This window comes from Podarcis filfolensis (assembly GCF_964270895.1).
Source record: "Podarcis filfolensis genome assembly, chromosome: Z".
Taxonomy (NCBI): Eukaryota; Metazoa; Chordata; class Lepidosauria; order Squamata; family Lacertidae; genus Podarcis; species Podarcis filfolensis.
Genome location: NC_139617.1, coordinates 15,954,645 through 15,973,996, shown reverse-complemented (window position 1 = coordinate 15,973,996; position 19,352 = coordinate 15,954,645). Strand labels below are relative to the sequence as shown.

Here is a 19,352-nt window from a genome sequence, read left to right as displayed (position 1 = left end):
ATTTATACACATCTACCCAAGAGTAAGGGACGCGGGTGGCGCTGTGGGTTAAACCACAGAGCCTAGGACTTGCCGATCAGAAGGTCGGCGATTCGAATTCCCGCAATGGGTTGAGTTCCCGTTGCTCACGGACATAAGATCTCCAGGTTGATGGACTATTTGGAATTGACGGAAAGGACTGGCAGAATCCGAAACCAGGAAGAGGAGAGGGTGGAAGAAGATTAGAGAATTTAAAGTTTATATATAGAAATACTGTAAAATTAATGAATGATAGAAAAATGGTGGAAAGAAATTTTATGGCCTTAGCAGAAATGTTATAAGGAGTTAAGTATATATAAGTATTTTAGTTTTAATGATAAAAAATATGTAAAGATATTTATAATATGACAGAAAATAGAGAAAGATGGAAAGGATTTGCTGAAACAATTAATAGAAATGGAATACAAAGTCGAGGAAACAAGGGAATGAAAGATAGACTATGGAAAAGGTGTGATGTATGTTCTTAAATGGTTATTGTTTTGTTTTGTTTAGAGTTAAGGTGGGTTAGGGTTTTGTTTAGTTTAGTTTAATGTGTTTAGGTTGTGTTTTGTATTGTTTATATATTGTATTGTATTGTTTTTTTCTTTTCTTTTTTTCTCTTTTCTCTTTTTCTTTTTCTTTTCTTTAATTTTTTAAAGTAATAAATATTATTTTTTTTAAAAAAGAGTTCCCGTTGCTCAGTCCCTGCTCCTGCCAACCTAGCAGTTCGAAAGCACATCAAAGTGCAAGTAGATAAATAGGTACCGCTCTGGCGGGAAGGTAAACGGCGCTTCCGTGTGCTGCTCTGGTTCGCCAGAAGCTGCTTAGTCATGCTGGCCACATGACCTGGAAGCTGTCTGCGGACAAATGCCGGCTCCCTCGGCCTATAGAGCGAGATGAGCGTGCAACCCCAGAGTCGGTCACGACTGCACCTAATGGTCAGGGGTCCCTTTACCCTTTACCTTTACCCAAGAGTAAATTATATTGAATTCAACTGGGCTAGGCATTCTGTACTTGTCTTTAAAGCAACACCATCACCCCGAGAGCAACAACCTTGCCCTCCTAAAGAGCAACTTTAGACCATGCCTCCCATTAAAGCTGCTTCTTTGTCAGCTTGAAAAAAAAAAATGTTTTATTTCCAGTGATGGGAGGATCTCATCTTGGCTCAAATTGAATTGTCTTGGTTGAAGCTGAGTGATTTCTTTAAAAATCAGGAAATAGCTTGGCTTATATCATAGTCAAGCTACATTGATTTCCAGGCTTACATCCCACCCATCCAGGCCCAGGCTCTCGCTGTATTTCAGATAAGTATTATAAAACCCTAAGACTAAGTCTCAGATTTTTTAAAAATAAAAGTTTTGGTAACCTTCATTACTTATATCTCCTTTTATGTTGGCACTCAGATTGCAAAACTCTCCTGAGGATGAGGCAGAAATTCAATTCAGTTTGCATTTACAAGTGAGCTTCACACTTTTTGGAACAATACATAAACCAAACGAAAGCCATCCTTCAAAATTCATACTTTTCCCAAATTTGAAAAGTAGTTCTCCAGCCATATAGTGTGTGCAAAAATGCATACAGTAAATCAGGCCAAGATGTGGATAAAAATGAATATATTAGTGAAAATAGCATGCTGTATGTAGAAGATAATTTGTTTGCAAAAACGTGTATCTTAGGTAAAATCGCATAGTAAATTTTTGTATGTATGAAGAAATGTGCACTGAAATGCTGATGAATGTTCTTGAGGATTTTAAAAAACTGCAAATTGATTTTGAAATGTGTAGAACTAAACGTAAGACTGGAAAATTGACAAATTGGAAAAAACCTGAAATCAACATCCATCTGTTTCTATTCATCCTACACTCAAGAAGGGCAGCCTGTTCAGTAACAAGTAGCCACTAGCTCTCATTAGTAATTAAACCAGCTAGCAAACTATACAGAGATAAAGTAATTTAGCCTTTCCAAGGTAACTGCTTGTAACCATATATAAAAAATAGCCTTGTTTTTGTTGTCTCTGCTTTTAATTTCAGACTTGTTTGCTTCCTTGCTATTGTCACATATAAATCTTCTTCTGTATTTGTACATATAGGCTGAAAAACAAGTTTCTTGGAGGGGTAAAAAGCACTGATCAAGGACTTGCCATTATTGACAAAAGCAGTTTTCCAGGGTATTAGCATGCTTAGTCTTTCTTCTAAGATGACTTGTGTTTGGGGCCTGCCTCAGATAAAGAACACTGAATCTAATGGAAGCTTCCCCTTAAGCTGTGGAGATTCATAGGTGACTTCTGAACTTCTCTGCCTGTGATATGTGCCACCAGAAGAGAATCTCAATAAATCAAAAGCAGCACAAAGAGAATGGGCAAACACAGGGAACACAGAGTAGATGAGCACCACGGCTCACAAGAATCACAAGCAGTATATATTATCTTGAAACTCTTGTTTTAGGGCTTCATTTTGAATTATTTGGGAAGGCAGCACCAAATTCATTGCATGGTTCTTGAAACAGTGTCATTGAGACCATCTGGATAGAGATGTGGAAATGTTTTCAGGTTGTTTCTGTAACTTTTTTAAAAAAAACTTTATTGTGAATAATGTATCTTTGTATTTATGGATTTCATAACTGAGAGAATGAAAATCAAGAAAATGTCCCCCAAAGTCTTGTGTTTCTCAGATTTAATCACCATCTACTGAGTTTCACTGAGAGATGGGAGTGAGATCTGCCATGGCCTAAAAATGGCCTAGAGTGTTTCCTAGATGCAAAATGTATTGTACAGTGGTACCTCAGGTTACGAACGCTTCAACTTACGTTTTATCGGGTTGCCAATGTTTTTAACCCAGAAGTAAGTTGTGAGAGCTCCCCGAGGTCTCTGCCAGTGCCAGGAGACAAGGCCCGAAATCCAAGGAGGCCGAGGCCTCTCCGGATGCCGGCAGACAAAGCCCGACTTCCAAGGATCCCGGCAGCCAAACCCGACATCCACAGGGCCTGCAGAGGCCGGAGGGCTAAGCCCCAACATTCGCAAGCCTGCAAAGGCTCTGTGACTGGGCTCCAGCCGCAGAAGGCCTCTGCAACAACCCCAAGACATCCACAGGATCCCAGCCCCCAAGTTAGGTAAGGATCACTTACCTAGCGAAGACAAAGAGCAATGAAGCTGTTAAGAAACAAAAGGAGCCTCTGCCCAAAAGCCCTTTGCCCCACCCCTATCTGTAGCAAGATGGGTGGCACCTAGCCAGGTAAGCCCACCTACCCTGTGGTGGGGGGGGAGTGGAAAATTTTGGGATTCTGCAAGGGATTTTGGGATTTGTTTATCCTGTGCCTGTGCCCTGTGCCTTTGTCTCTGTTTTGTGCCTTCGTTTGGGGGACTTCTGGGGGACTCTGCCTTCTGCCATTATTTTGGGGATCTGTGGAACTCAGTTCAGCTTCCTGGGACTGCTGACATGAAGCAAAGCAGCGAAGGCAAGAGAACTGTGATAAGAGTTGAGGTAAAGAAGGAAATTATTTCTAAACATAAAAATGGGGTCCATATAAGTGATCTGGCAATGCAGTTTGGGATGCCCAAATCTACAATTGGTACCATCTTAAGAAATAAGGATGCTATTAAGGGGGCCAGCATTGCAAAGGGTGTTAAAACACTCAAGCAGCGAACACAGACAATGGAAGAAATGGAAAAAATGCTTTTAATATGGATAACTGGAAAACAGGAGGCTGGTGACAGCATTTCTGAAAGCATAATTTGTGAAAAAGCTTTACAGTTGCATGCTGACCTCATCGCAAATGCCCCTGGACCAAGTGTTGAGATTGAGAGTTTCAAGGCAAGCCATGGGTGGTTTGACAAATTTAAGAAGAGAACTGGCATCCACAGTGTTGTGAGACATGGTGAAGCTGCCAGTGCCAGCAAATTAGAGGCTGACCAATTTGTTTTGGAATTTAAAGATTATGTTGAGTCGCAGGGCTTCGTTCCCCAGCAAGTTTTCAACTGTGATTAGACAGGCCTCTTTTGGAAAAAAATGCCAAAAAGGACCTATATCACAAAAGAGGAGAAAGCATTGCCAGGACACAAGCCCATGAAAGACAGGCTAGCCCTTTTATTTTGTGCAAATGCAAGTGGAGATTTTAAGTTGAAGCCTTTGCTAGTCTACCATTCTGACAACCCCAGGATATTTAAGAAGAACAATGTCATAAAAAGCAAATTGCATGCGATGTGGAGGGCAAACAGCAAAGCTTGGGTAACCAGGCAATTTTTCATTGACTGGGTTCATGAAGTGTTTGGACCAAGTGTGAAAAAAGACCTCCAGGACAAAAATTTTCCAATGCAGTGCCTGCTTCTTGTGGATAATGCTCCAGGTCACCCTCCAGGCTTGAAGGATGAGTTGTTGGAAGAGTTTGCGTTCATCAGTGTAAAGTTTTTGCCCCCCAACACAACTTCTCTCATCCAGCCCATGGACCAGCAGGTCATATCTAATTTTAAGAAGCTTTACACCAAAGCACTGTTCCAAAGGTGCTTTGAGGTGACCTCGGACACAGAGATAACGCTAAGAGAGTTCTGGAAGAATCATTTTAATATCCTCCATTGCTTGCATATGATAGACAAAGCATGGAGGGATGTGACTCAGAGAACACTGAAGGCAGCATGGAAGAAATTGTGGCCAGAAACAGTCCCAGAACAAGTAACAGAGGCTGTTGAAGAGGATGCTCCTATTGTTGAGGAAATTGTGTCTCTGGGAAATTCCATGGGTTTGGAAGTGAGTTGTGCTGATGTGGAGGAGTTAGTGGAGGAGCACAGGACTGAGCTCACCACAGAAAAACTTCAAAACATTCTGATGGAGCAGTAAATGGTGGCAACTGAGGAAATATCTTCGGAAGAGGAGGAGAGCAGAGAAACTGCACCTACAGCCTGGAATGGGACACTAAGGCGTTCCTCTTTAATTTCTATATAAACGACATTGTTCAACATATGGCAAAGTATAAGTCATCAGCTCCTGCCCTGGAAGGCAAACACCTGAATATACTGCTATATGCTGATGACATGGCGGTCATGGCACTCACTCGAAGGGGCCTACATAGCATGCTGGAGGGGCTCGTAGCTTATTGTTCCCAAAACTCTCTAAAGATAAATTATGATAAAACAAAAATTGTGGTATTTACTAGAGCTCGCCACACATTCAGATGGTCTTTAGATGAACACAAAATTGAACAATGTCTTCTCTTTAAATATCTTGGTATCACTTTCCAAGCTACATCTACCTGGCTTGCCCACTTCAAGACTGTAGCCCTTCTAGCACGTAGGACAATTGGTGCTCTGCTCAGTTTTTTTTTATTCGAGGGGAGGGCAACTGGTGACCCCGGCACTAAAAACTTTTGTTGGAAAAGTGATTCCCCAGATGTTATACGGAGTAGAACTCTGGGGATGGAATCAGAAGCTGCTAGAACGGCTTGAAATCTTCCAAAAATTTTATCTCAGAAGAATTCTAGGCCTCCCTCAGAGCACTCCGGCAGCTTTCCTAAGAGTGGAAGTAGGATTACCCTCTGTGTCTGCCAGGGCCCACTTAACATTCCTGCGTTTTTTCACCAACCTCATAGATGCCCCGAACACCTTATTGGCTAAACAAGCCTTTGTATCATTACAAAATAATACCACTTGGCATAAAAATCTACTAGACATTTTATCTAGATACAACCTACCTGAGTTTAATACTCTCAAATTGTGGAGCCCTGATAAAGTTCGGGAATGGATCTTTGAAAAAGACGCCCTTTTGGACTCCACTAAGATAAAAAACTCTGGGTTTTCCTACTGGTTCCCTCGAGTAAAAGCAGTCAAAATCTGTGCCAACTACTTGGTGGAGATCACTGATCCCACCCTTCGGAGAGCTTTTACTATGGCACGGTTCCAAACATTGCCAACTGCTTATTTGACCGGTAGATACACAAAAACCCCAGTAGAACACCATTTATGTCCTTGCCTTATGAAAATTAAAGAGGATCTTACACATTACCTCCTCTATTGCCCCATTTACTCGGGCTTTAGAGACGCATTGCTGCAAATTATACCCAATTCTATAACCAGTCCTGAAGATAGAGTAAAATTTTTGTTAGTTGATGCAAACCCACGCATTACCCATGTGGTAGCGGTTTTTGTGATGAAGGCTATGAAAGCCAGGGAAAGATTTATGGACGACAATGTAAAGACCCCTTCATCGTCTGTTTAACTCGTTGCTCGTTTTCCCTCCTTTTCTATTCTGTGGGAAGAAGGTTTTGTTGGCATAGTATGTAATGAATTTTAATATTTTTAACTAATGTAGTGTTGATGTTTGTGCACAGGCATGGTCCTCACAATAAATGGATTTGATTGATTGAAGGGACACTAAGGATGAGTTAACAAAAGAAGTCATGATAAAGTGGGCGGTCGACTTCGGTTACAATATTGAATACGATAAATGGGTAAGATTATGGAATGAAGGTATGAAGTTTACAGCGTGCTCCACCTTAAGAGAAAATTTACTAAAAATGATGTACCGGTGGTATATCACCCCGGTTAAATTGGCAAAAATGTATAAATTGAGTAACGAATCCTATTGGAAATGTAAACTAAAGGATGGGGATCTCTAAGATGAAAAAGTTTTGGGATCTAATATATAGTGAACTGAAGAAACTTTTAAAGTATACATTTCCTAAAAAAACAGAGGCTTTTCTATTAGGGATAATAGGGGAGGAGGTGAAAAAGGAGGATCGTAAACTATTTCTGTTATGTACTGAAGTTCTCACCCTGGGCCAGCAGGGGGATACTGTAGATAGTTTTCACTCAGGTCCACGTCAGTTATTTTAGGCGGGAAACCCAGGGTTGTTGTTGCTACAATGTTGACAGCCGGCTGCCTATAAAAGCAGGCCAGCTGAGCTGTTTGCTGTTCAGTTCTGCCAGCTTACAAATAAAGAGCTGCTCTGGAGAAATCACTGTGTCGTCTGCTATGTTCGCCCACAACTTAACACTGGCGACGAGGATGGGATCGATGGACATCAGAGCACAGCCAGATGCAGCCACCTCTGAGCAGAGCTGAATCACTGAGCGAAATCACTGAACAGAACCAATTCAGAACTGACTGTTCTGGCTAGAGCACGGTGTTCCATCCATCGCCCTTCACGCCGGCATCGGAATCATGGTTTCACTTGTGCCTCTACCGCCTTTTGCGCCAGCCTCTGAATCATGGGACTCCTACCTCGCTCGGTTCGACTGCTACCTCCAAGCCAACCAGCTGACGCAAGTATCACAGGAGCGTAAGCGGGGCCTATTCCTCAGCCTCTGTGGCCCTGAGGTGTTTGAGACGGCCCGAGCATTGGTTGCGCCTGAAGCAGTCCAGGCAACACTGTGGGACACGATCCAAGAGAAGCTCCGCAACCACTACGCACCAAAGCCGTCCAAGATTGCTGCCCGCCATGCGTTCTATCACCAGAACCAGGCAGAGGGGGAGTCAATCAACAACTACACCACCGCCCTGCAACAGGCTGCAATGCACTGCGAGTTCCGAGACTTAGACGATGCCCTGATGGATCGAATCGTCTGCAGGGTCCGGGACATCCATCAGCAACGGCGTCTCCTCGCCAAGCCAGACCTCACGCTACAGAAAGCCATTGAGGAGGCTGTGGCCTCAGAAGCTGCTGAACGCTCCGCCCAGGAGATCCGCAAGTCCAGCAGCCCGCGTCTTGCTAGGAAGCCAGTTCCAGTGCATCATGAAGAGGCCAGCAGTGATGAGGCATCCTCCAGTGAAGACGATGACGTGCACCAGACAAAGCGGGAGCGCAGGAAGTTCCAACAGAAGTCCAAGGGCCAACCGGAATGTGCCGGCTGCGGAGGGGACCATTCCCGTGCCAAGTGTCGATTCAGAGACGCCATCTGTAGGAAGTGTTCCAGAAGGGGCCACATCGCTAAGGTCTGCCGATCAGCTCCGTGTGACACCCCCCCTTCACCGACTCGCAAGTCCAAGTCTTCACTCCAGTCTGCCAAGGAAAGCTGTTTCGCTCTCACCAACTGCCGCTGCCCGTCTGGAACCACGATTGGCCAAACCGACTTGCCTACGCAACGCAAGCTGAACGTCATGGTGCTCATTGAAGGAGCTCCATGTGACATGGAGATCGACACCGGGTCTGTCCTGTCCATCGTGTCTTGGCGCACCATCAAAAGACTGGTACCCAGAGTGTCCAAAAGGCAACTCGACTCTCACCGCGTAAACCTGAGAGACTACCAGGGAAACGACATTCCCGTGGTAGGTGTTGGCCGGTTCCGGATCGCCTTCAAGGATTTTTCGGGCCTGCTCCGGTTGGTGGTGGTCGAAGGTCAGCGGCCAAGCCTCCTAGGGCTAGACTGGTTTGACGCCCTCGGCCTGGAAGTCACCAGCATCAACTGCATCTCTAACGCAGAGACTGAGGGTCTGGTCAAAGACTTTGCCGAGGTTTTTGACGGCACTTTGGGGCAATATACAGGTACGCCCATCTCCTTTAGCCTTGATCCACAAGTCGCCCCCATCAAGCTAAAACCACGCCGGGTTCCCTTTGCTCTCAAGGCTAAGGTGGACGAACAACTGGACAAGCTGATCGCCCAAGGAGTTTTGGAGCCGGTTGACCACGCCAAGTGGGAAACCCCCATCGTCACGCCTGTCAAGCCAGACGGGTCGGTGAGAATCTGCGCTGACTACAAGTGCACGATCAACAAGGCACTTCAGCAGCATGCTTATCCAGTTCCTGTTGTCCAACACCTGCTGCATTCCCTGGGTGAGGGTAAGGTCTTCGCTAAGCTGCACCTTGCCCAAGCCTATCAACAGCTGCCCGTCGATGATGCCACTGCTGAAGCCCAGACGATCGTCACCCACCGAGGGGCATTCCGTTGCCGCCGGTTGCAGTTCGGGGTGAGTGTGGCTCCTGGCATCTTCCAAAGCCTTATGGAGCATCTCCTGCAAGGGCTTCCAGGTGTGGTACCATATTTTGATGACGTCTTGGTGTCCGCAGACTCACACCAGCAGCTGTTCGAGCGCCTCCGTGCCGTGCTGACCAGGTTCCAAGAGGCCGGGCTCAAGGTAAAGAGGGGGAAGTGCCAGATCGCCATTCCACAGGTAGAGTTCCTGGGCTATCTTATCGACGCCTCCGGCCTTCACCCGACCACATCCAAGATCCGTGCTATCCAGCAGGCCCCCATCCCAAAGAACAAGACGGAGTTGCAGGCGTTCCTGGGGCTGCTGAACTTTTATAACATGTTCCTGCCCCACAAAGCCACGGTAGCTGAGCCTCTTCACCGACTCCTCAGCACAAAGACGCCTTGGTCCTGGGGTCATCGGGAGACGGCGGCCTTCAACGCGGTCAAGGCTCTCCTTTCATCGGACCGTGTGCTGGTACAGTAAAGTGAATCCAGGCCGCTAGTCCTTGCCTGCGACGCCTCACCTTTTGGCATCGGCGCTGTCCTTAGTCACCGTTTTCCAGATGGAAGAGAAGCACCACTCGCCTACTTTTCCAGGACGCTATCTCCAACGGAACGGAATTACAGCCAGCTCGACAGGGAGGCACTGGCACTTGTGGCTGGAGTGAAGAGGTTCCATGAATACCTCTATGGTAGGACTTCTGACCTCATCGCTGACCACAAGCCGCTCCTGGGCCTCCTCGCCGGTGATCGTCCAACTCCACCAGTCCTCTCGCCACGCATGCTGCGATGGACTGTTTTCCTGGCTGCCTACCACTACCGGCTCATCCATCGCCCGGGGAAATCGATGGGCCATGCTGACGCCCTCAGCCGTTGCCCTCTTCCAGCATTGGTGGAAGACCCGGCTCCAGCTTCATCACTCCTCCTGATTGAGGATCTTCCGGCAGTGCCTGTATCGGCTGCCACTGTGGCCTCCGCCACTGTGGCCTCCGCATCTGCCCAGGATTGCACCATCAGCCGGGTGCTCAACTGGGTGTGGAGGGGGTGGCCACAAGGGCCTTTTGCATCGGAGTTCCAGCCCTTCACAACCAGACAACATGAACTCTCGGCTCATCGCGGCTGTCTGCTGTGGGGAGATCGTGTCGTGATTCCCCAGGGACTCCGTCAGCGCGTCCTGGAGGCTCTGCACGTTGGCCACCCAGGAATTGTCAAAATGAAGGCGTTGGCTCGGTGTTACGTCTGGTGGCCTAACATGGACGATGCCATCACTTCAATATGCTACGGCTGCAGCTACGATCCTCGTGGCTCAAAAGTGGAAATTACAGGAGACGCCAAGGGTGTTGGAGTGGCAGACCAAACTCTTTGAATATACAAAATTAGCTAAAATGACATAAAATTCAAGACCAAAAAGGGACAAAGTTTGAAGAAGAGTGGGGTAAATTTGTTGCATATGTAAGAATTAACTGTAGAAGTCTAAAAGCTGTAGCAGGGTTAACATAAATCCTGTGATGTGTATAGAAGGCAAATAAGAATCTGCAAGAGAAGATATAAACTAAGAAAAACGAAGCAGGGAAGGAAGGAAGTCCGGGCGTGAACTTACACAGTGTAAATAAGATGCCATAAAATGATGATTGTAAAAGATTAAGTTTTATTTATGTTTGTGAAAAAACTAATAAAAATAGGGGGGGGGGAGAGAAACTGCACCTACAGCAACAAAGAACTGCTTGCAAAACGGGCTGAAGTGCAAGCTATTGCTGAAAAATATCACCCGGATAAAGCTACTCTTAAGTTATGCTGCTAACACCTACAAGGATAACATAATCTCTCACTTTAGACAAATCTTTAAACAATGACAAAAGCAAGTCTCAATCAAAAAATTTTTGGTAAGGAAAAGATCCAGTGAGTCTGAACCTGGTGGCAGTGGTGTAAAAAAGGCAAGGGAAGGAATGGCAGGAGAGAAATCACCGATTGTTATTGTGGAAGAGGACCCTGAGCCCCCATCCAACAGTGACTATCATCAGCACAGGTAAGAAAAAAATCACATTTTCATTTTGTACTGTTTTATTGATTTCATTTTATGGATCAATGGCTTTGTTAGATAGTAAAATTCATGTAAAATTGTTGTTTTAGGGGTCGCTTTTCATTGTCTGGTTCCTGTTGAGTGTTTTGCTGCTAATCAGAGGCTTCCTGTTGAGTCTGCCAGCTGTTGAGTCCTGAGCACCCACGCAACACAGAAGTTATATTTGGAGGTTTTGTTTTTGTTATTTTTTTGCATTTTGGTTTTGTGTGGCTTTTTTGGTTTTTTGACTGTGACCTGTTCTTCATTTTATGGGACTGACTTGTGACTTTGCTTTTGTGACTGTGGCTTGTGACTTCATTTTTGTGACTTGTTTTTGTGACTGTGTGGAACCCAGTTCCAGTGGTGTAGCGTGGGGGGTGCAGGGGGGGCGGCCGCACCGGGTGCAACATCTGGGGGGGCGCGCTCGCACTCGCAGCTCTCTGCCCCTACCTGGCTCACTCACTCTCTCTCACTGCAGTGCTGGCTGTGCGAATCCGATCCGAGCCGCCGGGTCACCGCCCACTGTGGAGGGGGGGTGCCAGGCGTGTGGTGCGGTGCGGAGAGAGAACGAGGGACTATCTTGCCTTGCCCCGGGTGCTGACAACCCACGCTACGCCACTGCCCAGTTCAGCTACTGGTTGATTGTGTGGCTGCAGAGATGGATAAAAGCCCCCCCCCCATCCAAACTGACTATCATCAGTGCACGAAAGAATTTTTTTTTCATCTAAAATACTGTCTTATTTATTTTATAGTACAGTACATTGATTATTGCCTTCATTTTATGGTTCAATGGTCTCCTTAGACAGTAAAATTCACGTTAAATTGATGTTTTTGGGGGCGTTTTTCATCGTCTGGAACGGATCAATCCACTTTCCATTACTTTCAATGGGAAAGTCCGCTTCAGGTTAAATACGCTTCAGGTTAAGTATGGACTTCCGGAACCAATTAAGTACTTAACCTGAGGTACCACTGTAGTGACTCAGCATCCTGTAGTGACTCAGCAGTCCTTTCTTATTAGTAATCATTGTTGACCAGAAGGTTCCAGGCTATCTGAGCCCTCCTTATATAGCTGCATGCAGGTGTGAGAGTCAGTCAGTCTGTCTTCCAGTCTTTCTGTCATTTCTCAAGCTATGCAGTTCTACCACTTACTCCTCAGAGCAATACGGCCGAGATGATGCTATGAAATAAGCAGGACTTAACAAGAGACCCTTAATGGGAGATCTGCTGCAGTGAAGGCTAAAGGAACTGCTCCCTGCTGCAATGCCTTCTCCAGCTGGCCTTGGAGCAAGACCCAGACTCACTGGAAAAAACTCTTTGGTTGGAGCAGAGTGTAGGTGCTCTGTTACTGGGGTCCTGGCCCCTCTTTTGAGTGTGAGGTTGGTGCCATGTGCAGACTGCTGTTGGAATGTGCAGGTGCAACACCTACAGTATGAATTATTTCCCAGATGCTCTATGGAGTAGCAATATGGGGCATGGTTCCAAATGCTAACAAAGCCTTAGAACAAATTGCTCAGGAAAGTGCCCTCGCTCCCCAGTGGGACCCCAGCAGCTCTTCTCTGCTTGGAAGCGGACATGACAACAATACGGGCTAGAACTGACTATCTATGTCTAAACTATGTGAAAAGACTTCAATCTCTCTCGGAAGAGAGATTCCCTTCTATGTCCCACACAGAATGGGAACAGACCAAATGTTGGAAGGATGGCATCCAACGCCTCTTGGCCCAATATCGATTACAAGATCTTCAGGTGGTCATGAAGATGGATAAGAGGCACTTAAGAGATTGTCTCTTCTGGTCCGATGCAGAAAGGGATTTAACCATGATTGTCTCTACCAAAAGTTCACCATGGTTCCCACTTATCAAAATGGAGCACAGCCAAGCTAGTTATCTAACAAAGCTCCCACTTGCCGTACTAAGAATCGCTTTTACAGAATTACAATTACAATCGATGACCTTGGTGGCGGTGGATGGTCGGTACAGCAAAGTACAGTACAAGGAGAGACTCTGTCTGTGTGGGCAAACATGTGTAGAGGACCTATACCACTATTTATTGCAATGCCCGCTATATATAGAACCAAGAGACCGATTTATAAAACCCCTGCTTACGAATGGAACACACTTGAACAGGGCGGAAAGGGTGAAATGGCTGCTGAGTGATACTGATGACTTCGTAACTTAGAAAGTAGCACTATATGCGTTGGCAGCTAAGAAGATCAGGAGAAAAGAACTAGATAAAATAGTGGTCAATTGCAAAGGTGATTCAGACATTTAAGCTGGCACATTCTATCTGAGAACCCCCTGCTATTCTATCGTATGCAACAAATAATTTCTAGGAGACATGACCGTAGTTTATTTTATTTGCAGTGCCTGGTGTTTTTATGGTTACTGTTGTTTTTGTTTCCTTTTTGAATGATGCCATGGCCTTTGGCTAGTGCAATAAAATTTATGATGATGATGATGATGAGTTACTGGCTTAGCCTCATGGTCTTGTCTTGTCTTGTTTTGCCCTTGCCCCTGCAAAATGGTGCTGTGGTTTTCTGGGAGTCAATTTTCATACCACCCACTGCCTAGGCCAGAATGACACTTCCCGGAGTGCCTTTGTCACTGTGATTAGACAGGTTTGAAGTATACTTTAAAACCATTCTCTCTATAGATGTCTTGAGTGGCAAAGGGGGTTTAAAACCCATTGGGCAGTGGGGAGCTACTCACACATTTTGGACTGGGAGTGAACAACCACCAGATCATTTCTGAATAAGAAGGGCCTGGGTGGGATGTTTGTTTCTCATGGATCTGTGCCTTCTGCACTTTGAGGAGGGGCCCGTGTGTGTCTGCATTCCCATCCCCTTGCTTAAAAATAAAATATCAACAATATTCATAAATGTCAGCTGTTTTGGCCTAGTAAACCAGTGGCAACCTCAAATTGGAGATTGTAATAGGGCTGTGGAGGGGAGGTAAACTCTGAAACCTACTTGGCCTAACCACTGTAACAGGAATGTACACTGTGAAGTTCTTCCTCATACGTTATTGGGCTCTAGTTTCCACCTGCCTCAATCAGCATGGCTGATATCCAGGAATGGTGTTATTTGTAGTCCCACCTGGAGGACCACACGTTCAGCCCTGCTCCAGAATGCTGAACAGATTCACATCACATCTGTTGTTATCATTGTTAATGGCTGCTAAACCTGGTGGTTGCATAAAGCACAAGAAGGAGGTATCAGTGGGATTTGCACAACTAAGATTTGCCAAAGGGGGGGGGGGATCCCAAAGGGAAGCAGCCCAATAGGCATGGCATCCAGGTGCATTCCAGGTAGCTTTGGACAAAGGGTATCACACACTGAAATGTATTACTTATACTACAGCTAAATGAGCTCTCCCAAGCTTAGCTTTGATTAACTCAGAAATTTACAGACTACTTTTTCCTCCTTTTTGAGCCAATCCAGAGGCTCTGAAAAATGTCCCTACCTGTCACCATTACCAGTTCTCTACCCTCAGAGGTCCTCAGACTTCAGAGCACACACACCTATGATAGCTTTGTCTCCAAGTAGGGGTAGTAATAGGAGGTGAAGGAGGAGCAAAGAAAGGAAAGGCAAATGGTCCCCCCCCCCACCTTTGCTCTCTCTCTGCCCCTTTCCTCATCACCACGACAGCATGCTGCATCACAGAGGACTATGAAAGATGTAGTTCTTCCAAGGGCTGTTGAAATACGTCATTGTTTGCATCAGGGCCTGACTTGAGCAAACTTGCCAAACTCCCAACTTAATACTCTTGTCGTTCATTAGAAGACCTGAGATCTTTGTTAGAGCTGCCACTGAAATCTCACCTAAAAGCAACATTTGGAATGAATTGGTGGGACTTTCCTCAGGCTAAACATCTGAATTTCAAAGCATGTCAAAGGCATTTTGACATTTCTCAAGAGAGTGGAATGGGTCTGCACAAAGCTAGTTTGTCATTGGATTTTGCCAAAAGAGAAATCCCGCTTTGATTGAAGCCACATAAGTGGAAATGTTGCCTGTTCTGCTGCAAGGTGATGAAACTGGGCCATGTGTTGAGCTACTGACATGCTATAAACTCCCAGACCACTAAACATCTGGCAGGCAAAACAAAGCCTTTGATTATCTCTGTAGCAGCAACTCAAGTCATTGCCTGACTCTTTCTCAAATTATTATTGAATTCTCTGTCACAAATTTCCTAGGTTGGATCTGGAATTAGGGTAAGGTAAAATCAGTTAACTGCCTGTAATACTGGTCTCAGGGGGCATGTGACAAGGGGTGTGATGGAAATACCTATCAATTTTTGTTCCCTCAATTTCTCATTTTCCCAAACTTAAATTCAGTTCTATGGCAATTTCTTTTTTTAAACCTCATGATAATTCATCAAAAGTAAAGCATTTATTAAGGACGCAGGTGGTGCTGTGGTCTAAACCACTGAGCCTAGGGTTTGCCAATCGGAAGGTCGGCAGTTCGAATCCCTGCAACGGGGTGAGCTTCCGTTGCTCAGTCCCTGCTCCTGCCAACCTAGCAGTTCGAAAACACGTCAAAGTACAAGTAGATAAATAGGTACCGCTCCGGCTGGAAGGTAAACGGCATTTCCGTGCGCTGCTCTGGTTCGCCAGAAGTGGCTTAGTCATGCTGGACACATGACCCAGAAGCTGTCTGCGGACAAACGCAGGCTCCCTCGGCCTATGGAGCGAGATAAGCACACAACCCCAGAGTCGTCCACGACTGGACCTAACGGTCAGGGTTACCTTTACTTTTACCTTCTTTAAGTCTTTAAGAATGAAACAGCACACCTGACCTTCGACACTACAGCACTACTAATAAACATTATCACAGTACAAACAAGTAATACAAAAAGTATATATGCTGTGTGTGTGTGTGTGTGTGTGTGTATGTATAACACAACTTGATACTTTAAGACAAGGTAAGCAACCACCTGTTATCCAGCTATTTTCTCTCCTTCCTCCCCACTTTCATGCTGGCACTCAACCAAATGAAATTCAGCCTGTTCCTTTTTTATAGGCAGAACTACAGCTAGGAGACATGCTAGATCAAATGGTCCTATGGTTCTGACTTGTGAGCAGAAAGACCAGTGTGTTCTTTCTCCCCAATTCCTTTTGTCCCTCAGTCACTTTGCTATGCTTTTGGAGAATGGCGTAATAATTCATCAGCATTTCAATGCAAATTTACCATAACAAACACATTTTTGTATGCACTTTTGGCTATCAAATGAATTTTTGCATGCAATTTTTCCCAAGGCAATGCATTCAATGTATGTTATTTTCATTAATATGTTGATTTTATTTTCCCCTAATAGATGCATTATCACACATTTGTTTTACCTCAGAACTGCATTACAACATTCCAGTAAGTAGAGATTCTGAAGGACAGCTGTGTTTCTATTTGCATATTGTTTTCAAAAGTGTGAATTTGGTAGGTTCACCTTTAAATGCTAACTGAATCAAATTTAACTCTCATTCGTAGATGGGCTACCTATTCAACTATCCCCTCAATAGCTGGAACAAATAATACAAACATCTTATCTTTATTTGTAATACTGGCAATACTGCTCTGCATATGACCAGCATTGCATGATTTCTTTTCTTTTTGCTGTAAGGTTTACAACATCCATACACATTCAACAAAAGATGTGCCCATGAGTGTCTTTAAATGTGCCCTATCATATATGGCAGGAAAAAATACATGAAGACTGTGCTTTGGAGTTGTGAAATAGGTTAAGATTCTGATATTCCATATCTGAGCAAATAGCAGTAGGTCACTAAACTATAGTTACCATATTTTTTTCAATGAATCCATGGACACCTTTTTTTTAATTTTTTTTTTTTTGAAGCTGAGTAGCAACAGGGACTCAGTAGCGGGGATGGTGAGGCAAAAGACCCTGGGCCCAAGCACACATGCATATTGTATAAAGGTGCAAAGCCCTTCTTTTGCACCCTGTGAAACATATATGCGCAGAGTTTTTAAAAAACTGGGCAATGGCTGCCCACCCGCGACTCCCAAGCCTCCCCCGATCAGTCAAAACAAAGGGGGCAGGGGGCAGGAGATCTGTACTGCCAGACACCCCCGGTTCCCCTTCGGCTGTGGTGGTGGCAGTCAGCAGCCTGGAGTCTGCCCAGTAGCACAGTTGGCTCTGGCTGGCTTCAGGAGCTGCTCGCTGCCATGGCACCTGCCATTTTTCCTCTCTGGAAGTCCCCATATGATGTGTTGTGCACAAGACTTCTGTGTATGGGGACTTCTGGAGAGGAAAAATGGCAGGTGCCATGGCAGCATGCAGCTCCTGAAGCCAGCCAGAGCCACCTCTGCTAGCAGGCTGGCTCCAGGCTGCTGCCACTGCCGCTGTCACGTTTCCTGGAGACAGATTTGCAAATCTGGGGACATTCCGGGGACGGAATTTGTCCGGGGACAGATTTGCAAATCCGGTGACTGTGCCTGAGAACCGAGGACCTCTGGTAACCCTACACTAAACTTGTTCCTCACAGGGATTTGCCATTTGGCCTTGGGCCAGCCTTAGAAATATCTCAGGAGTTTCAAGTAGAGACTTTGGAGTTTTTGGTAAGGCCGGCATAACTTCCCAGGGAATTTCTGTACAGCCATCCCTTTAACATCCCAAGGTGACTATACTCTTTCTCTGAGGATTGCTGTCAGTGTAAGATTGCAACTTTAGAGATTGTATCACAATCTAGATTACAATTTAGAACTGTCTGAGAGCTATTACAAACAGTGCTTATACCAGAAGGAACTTCCCTTAAGGCATCATTTCTTTCCTCCACCCACTTTGATTCTCTTTGCTATGAGATGAAGGTGAGACCCAACATATGCTCTGCATATCATGTGCTTGCTCGCGTACCCAAGCATACTGTCACTCCTCGTTACACTAGAAGTCTCCTGAGCACAAAGGGAAGTGGAGTTTCAGCGGATTGGAAATGCATGCTTCACTGAGTGCACTGGCAAGTTAGTGACCATCTGCAACAGACGCCAAGGGTGATGGGTTGTTGCTGGGTTGCTGTTGTTGTTTTGTTTGTTTGTTGTTTCTTCTTCTTGCTTAACATTAAATTTTGAAGACATGTAAAAAAAATAGTATTTCTAAGCAGCTGAATATAAAGCACATCAAACACATCTGGCATCAAAACCCTTCTGGAATTGATGGGAATCTGGATTAATTTAGACAGGAGTTTACTTGTGATAAGTTATTAAGCGTCTTTTAAATAGCATCCATGGCTAAGAAAGCTGTATGTGAAGCAGAGAAGTCAGGAGTCCAGATTACTCCTCTGCCATAAGAAAACATGATAGCCTTAGGCAAGTCACATTAGGCTCAGCCTTGCAAGCTTGGGGAGGGAGGTGAGAGGATGCTATGAGCTGAGGCTCAGATTAGGACCATGGAAAAACCGCTCCTGGAAGTTGTGGTGAGATCCACAGAAGAAGACCTTTGTCAGAAACGCCCAGCACTCTGGGCCAGTTTCCTTTAGGTTTGCGTCTAGATAAGCTGGAGGCCCTGGTGTGGGAGGAGCACAAGGTCAAGCTGTGGAAACTGTGCTTGGAGCAAGGTTACAGTGACAGCCTGAAGTTCTTGGAGGTGTTACCTGGGATCAGGCTCAATTCCTCAGGCAAAGGGACTTTCCGTGCTTGGAGCTGTTGGACCCAGTGGAGAAATGGTGTGGTGAAACAGACAGAGGATCGGACAGAGAGACCTGGCTTCAAATCCCCAGTCAGCTATGAGGCCCCTCTCACATGGCCCTATGCCTCGGGGCAGATAAAAGTCGGCCAGCCCCAGTCCCAAGTTGCAGGAGCAACATTGTTGGTTGCTAGTTCCTGCCTGAACCATGTTCTGGTTTCCTGCCTGAGCTCCTGACCCGCCCTGGTTCCCTGCTTGCATGCCTGTTCCTGACTTCACCCGACTCCCTGCCCTGCACCCAGCTTCAGCTACTATGGACTGCCACCACATTGCACCTTTGACCACGGACCAGACTTGGACCTCGCCTCTCGGGTAACCCACAGGACCAGCGCATTCAGTGTTGAACAGTTCAGAAGTACGATGGAGCCACACACATAAAAAGTCTGGTTCCTACATACTTCAGAGATCCCCTAGCTATCCAGAAGCTTATATGTTTGTAATTAAAATCAAAACAATACAGAGAAAGAAGGAAAGGGTCAAAAGGAGCCAGAAATTAGGGGTAGTGTGAGAATCAGTTAAGTCTATAGTTTAGAGTGGTTGAGGTATAGAATGTGAGAAACAGAAAGGGGGAAGGGTTATAGTTAGAAAAATTGGCCTGCTCACTTTAACACTGAGATGGGGACCCTTGGTTCTAGGGGGTATATGTAGCCATCTAGGAACCTCTACCTGGTCTTCAGAAGTCTCCCTAAAC

At 45.5% G+C, this 19,352-nt stretch overlaps 2 long non-coding RNA genes across 2 annotated transcripts in view; one reads left to right on the top strand and one right to left on the bottom strand.

Moving 5' to 3' along the window:
- LOC310754372 overlaps window positions 1-3,228 on the bottom strand; it is a 55,963-nt gene extending 52,735 nt beyond the window's left edge. Inside the window, exon 1 of the long non-coding RNA XR_014543773.1 lies at window positions 3,142-3,228. This is a non-coding gene — a long non-coding RNA (uncharacterized lncRNA). The remainder of the gene's footprint in view (window positions 1-3,141) is intronic.
- Window positions 2,987-15,400, top strand: LOC310754366. The gene is made up of 4 exons (XR_014543759.1): window positions 2,987-3,126; window positions 3,157-3,497; window positions 10,749-11,333; window positions 11,605-15,400. It is a non-coding gene; the product is annotated as an uncharacterized lncRNA (long non-coding RNA).
- The last annotated feature ends 3,952 nt before the right edge of the window (window positions 15,401-19,352 follow it).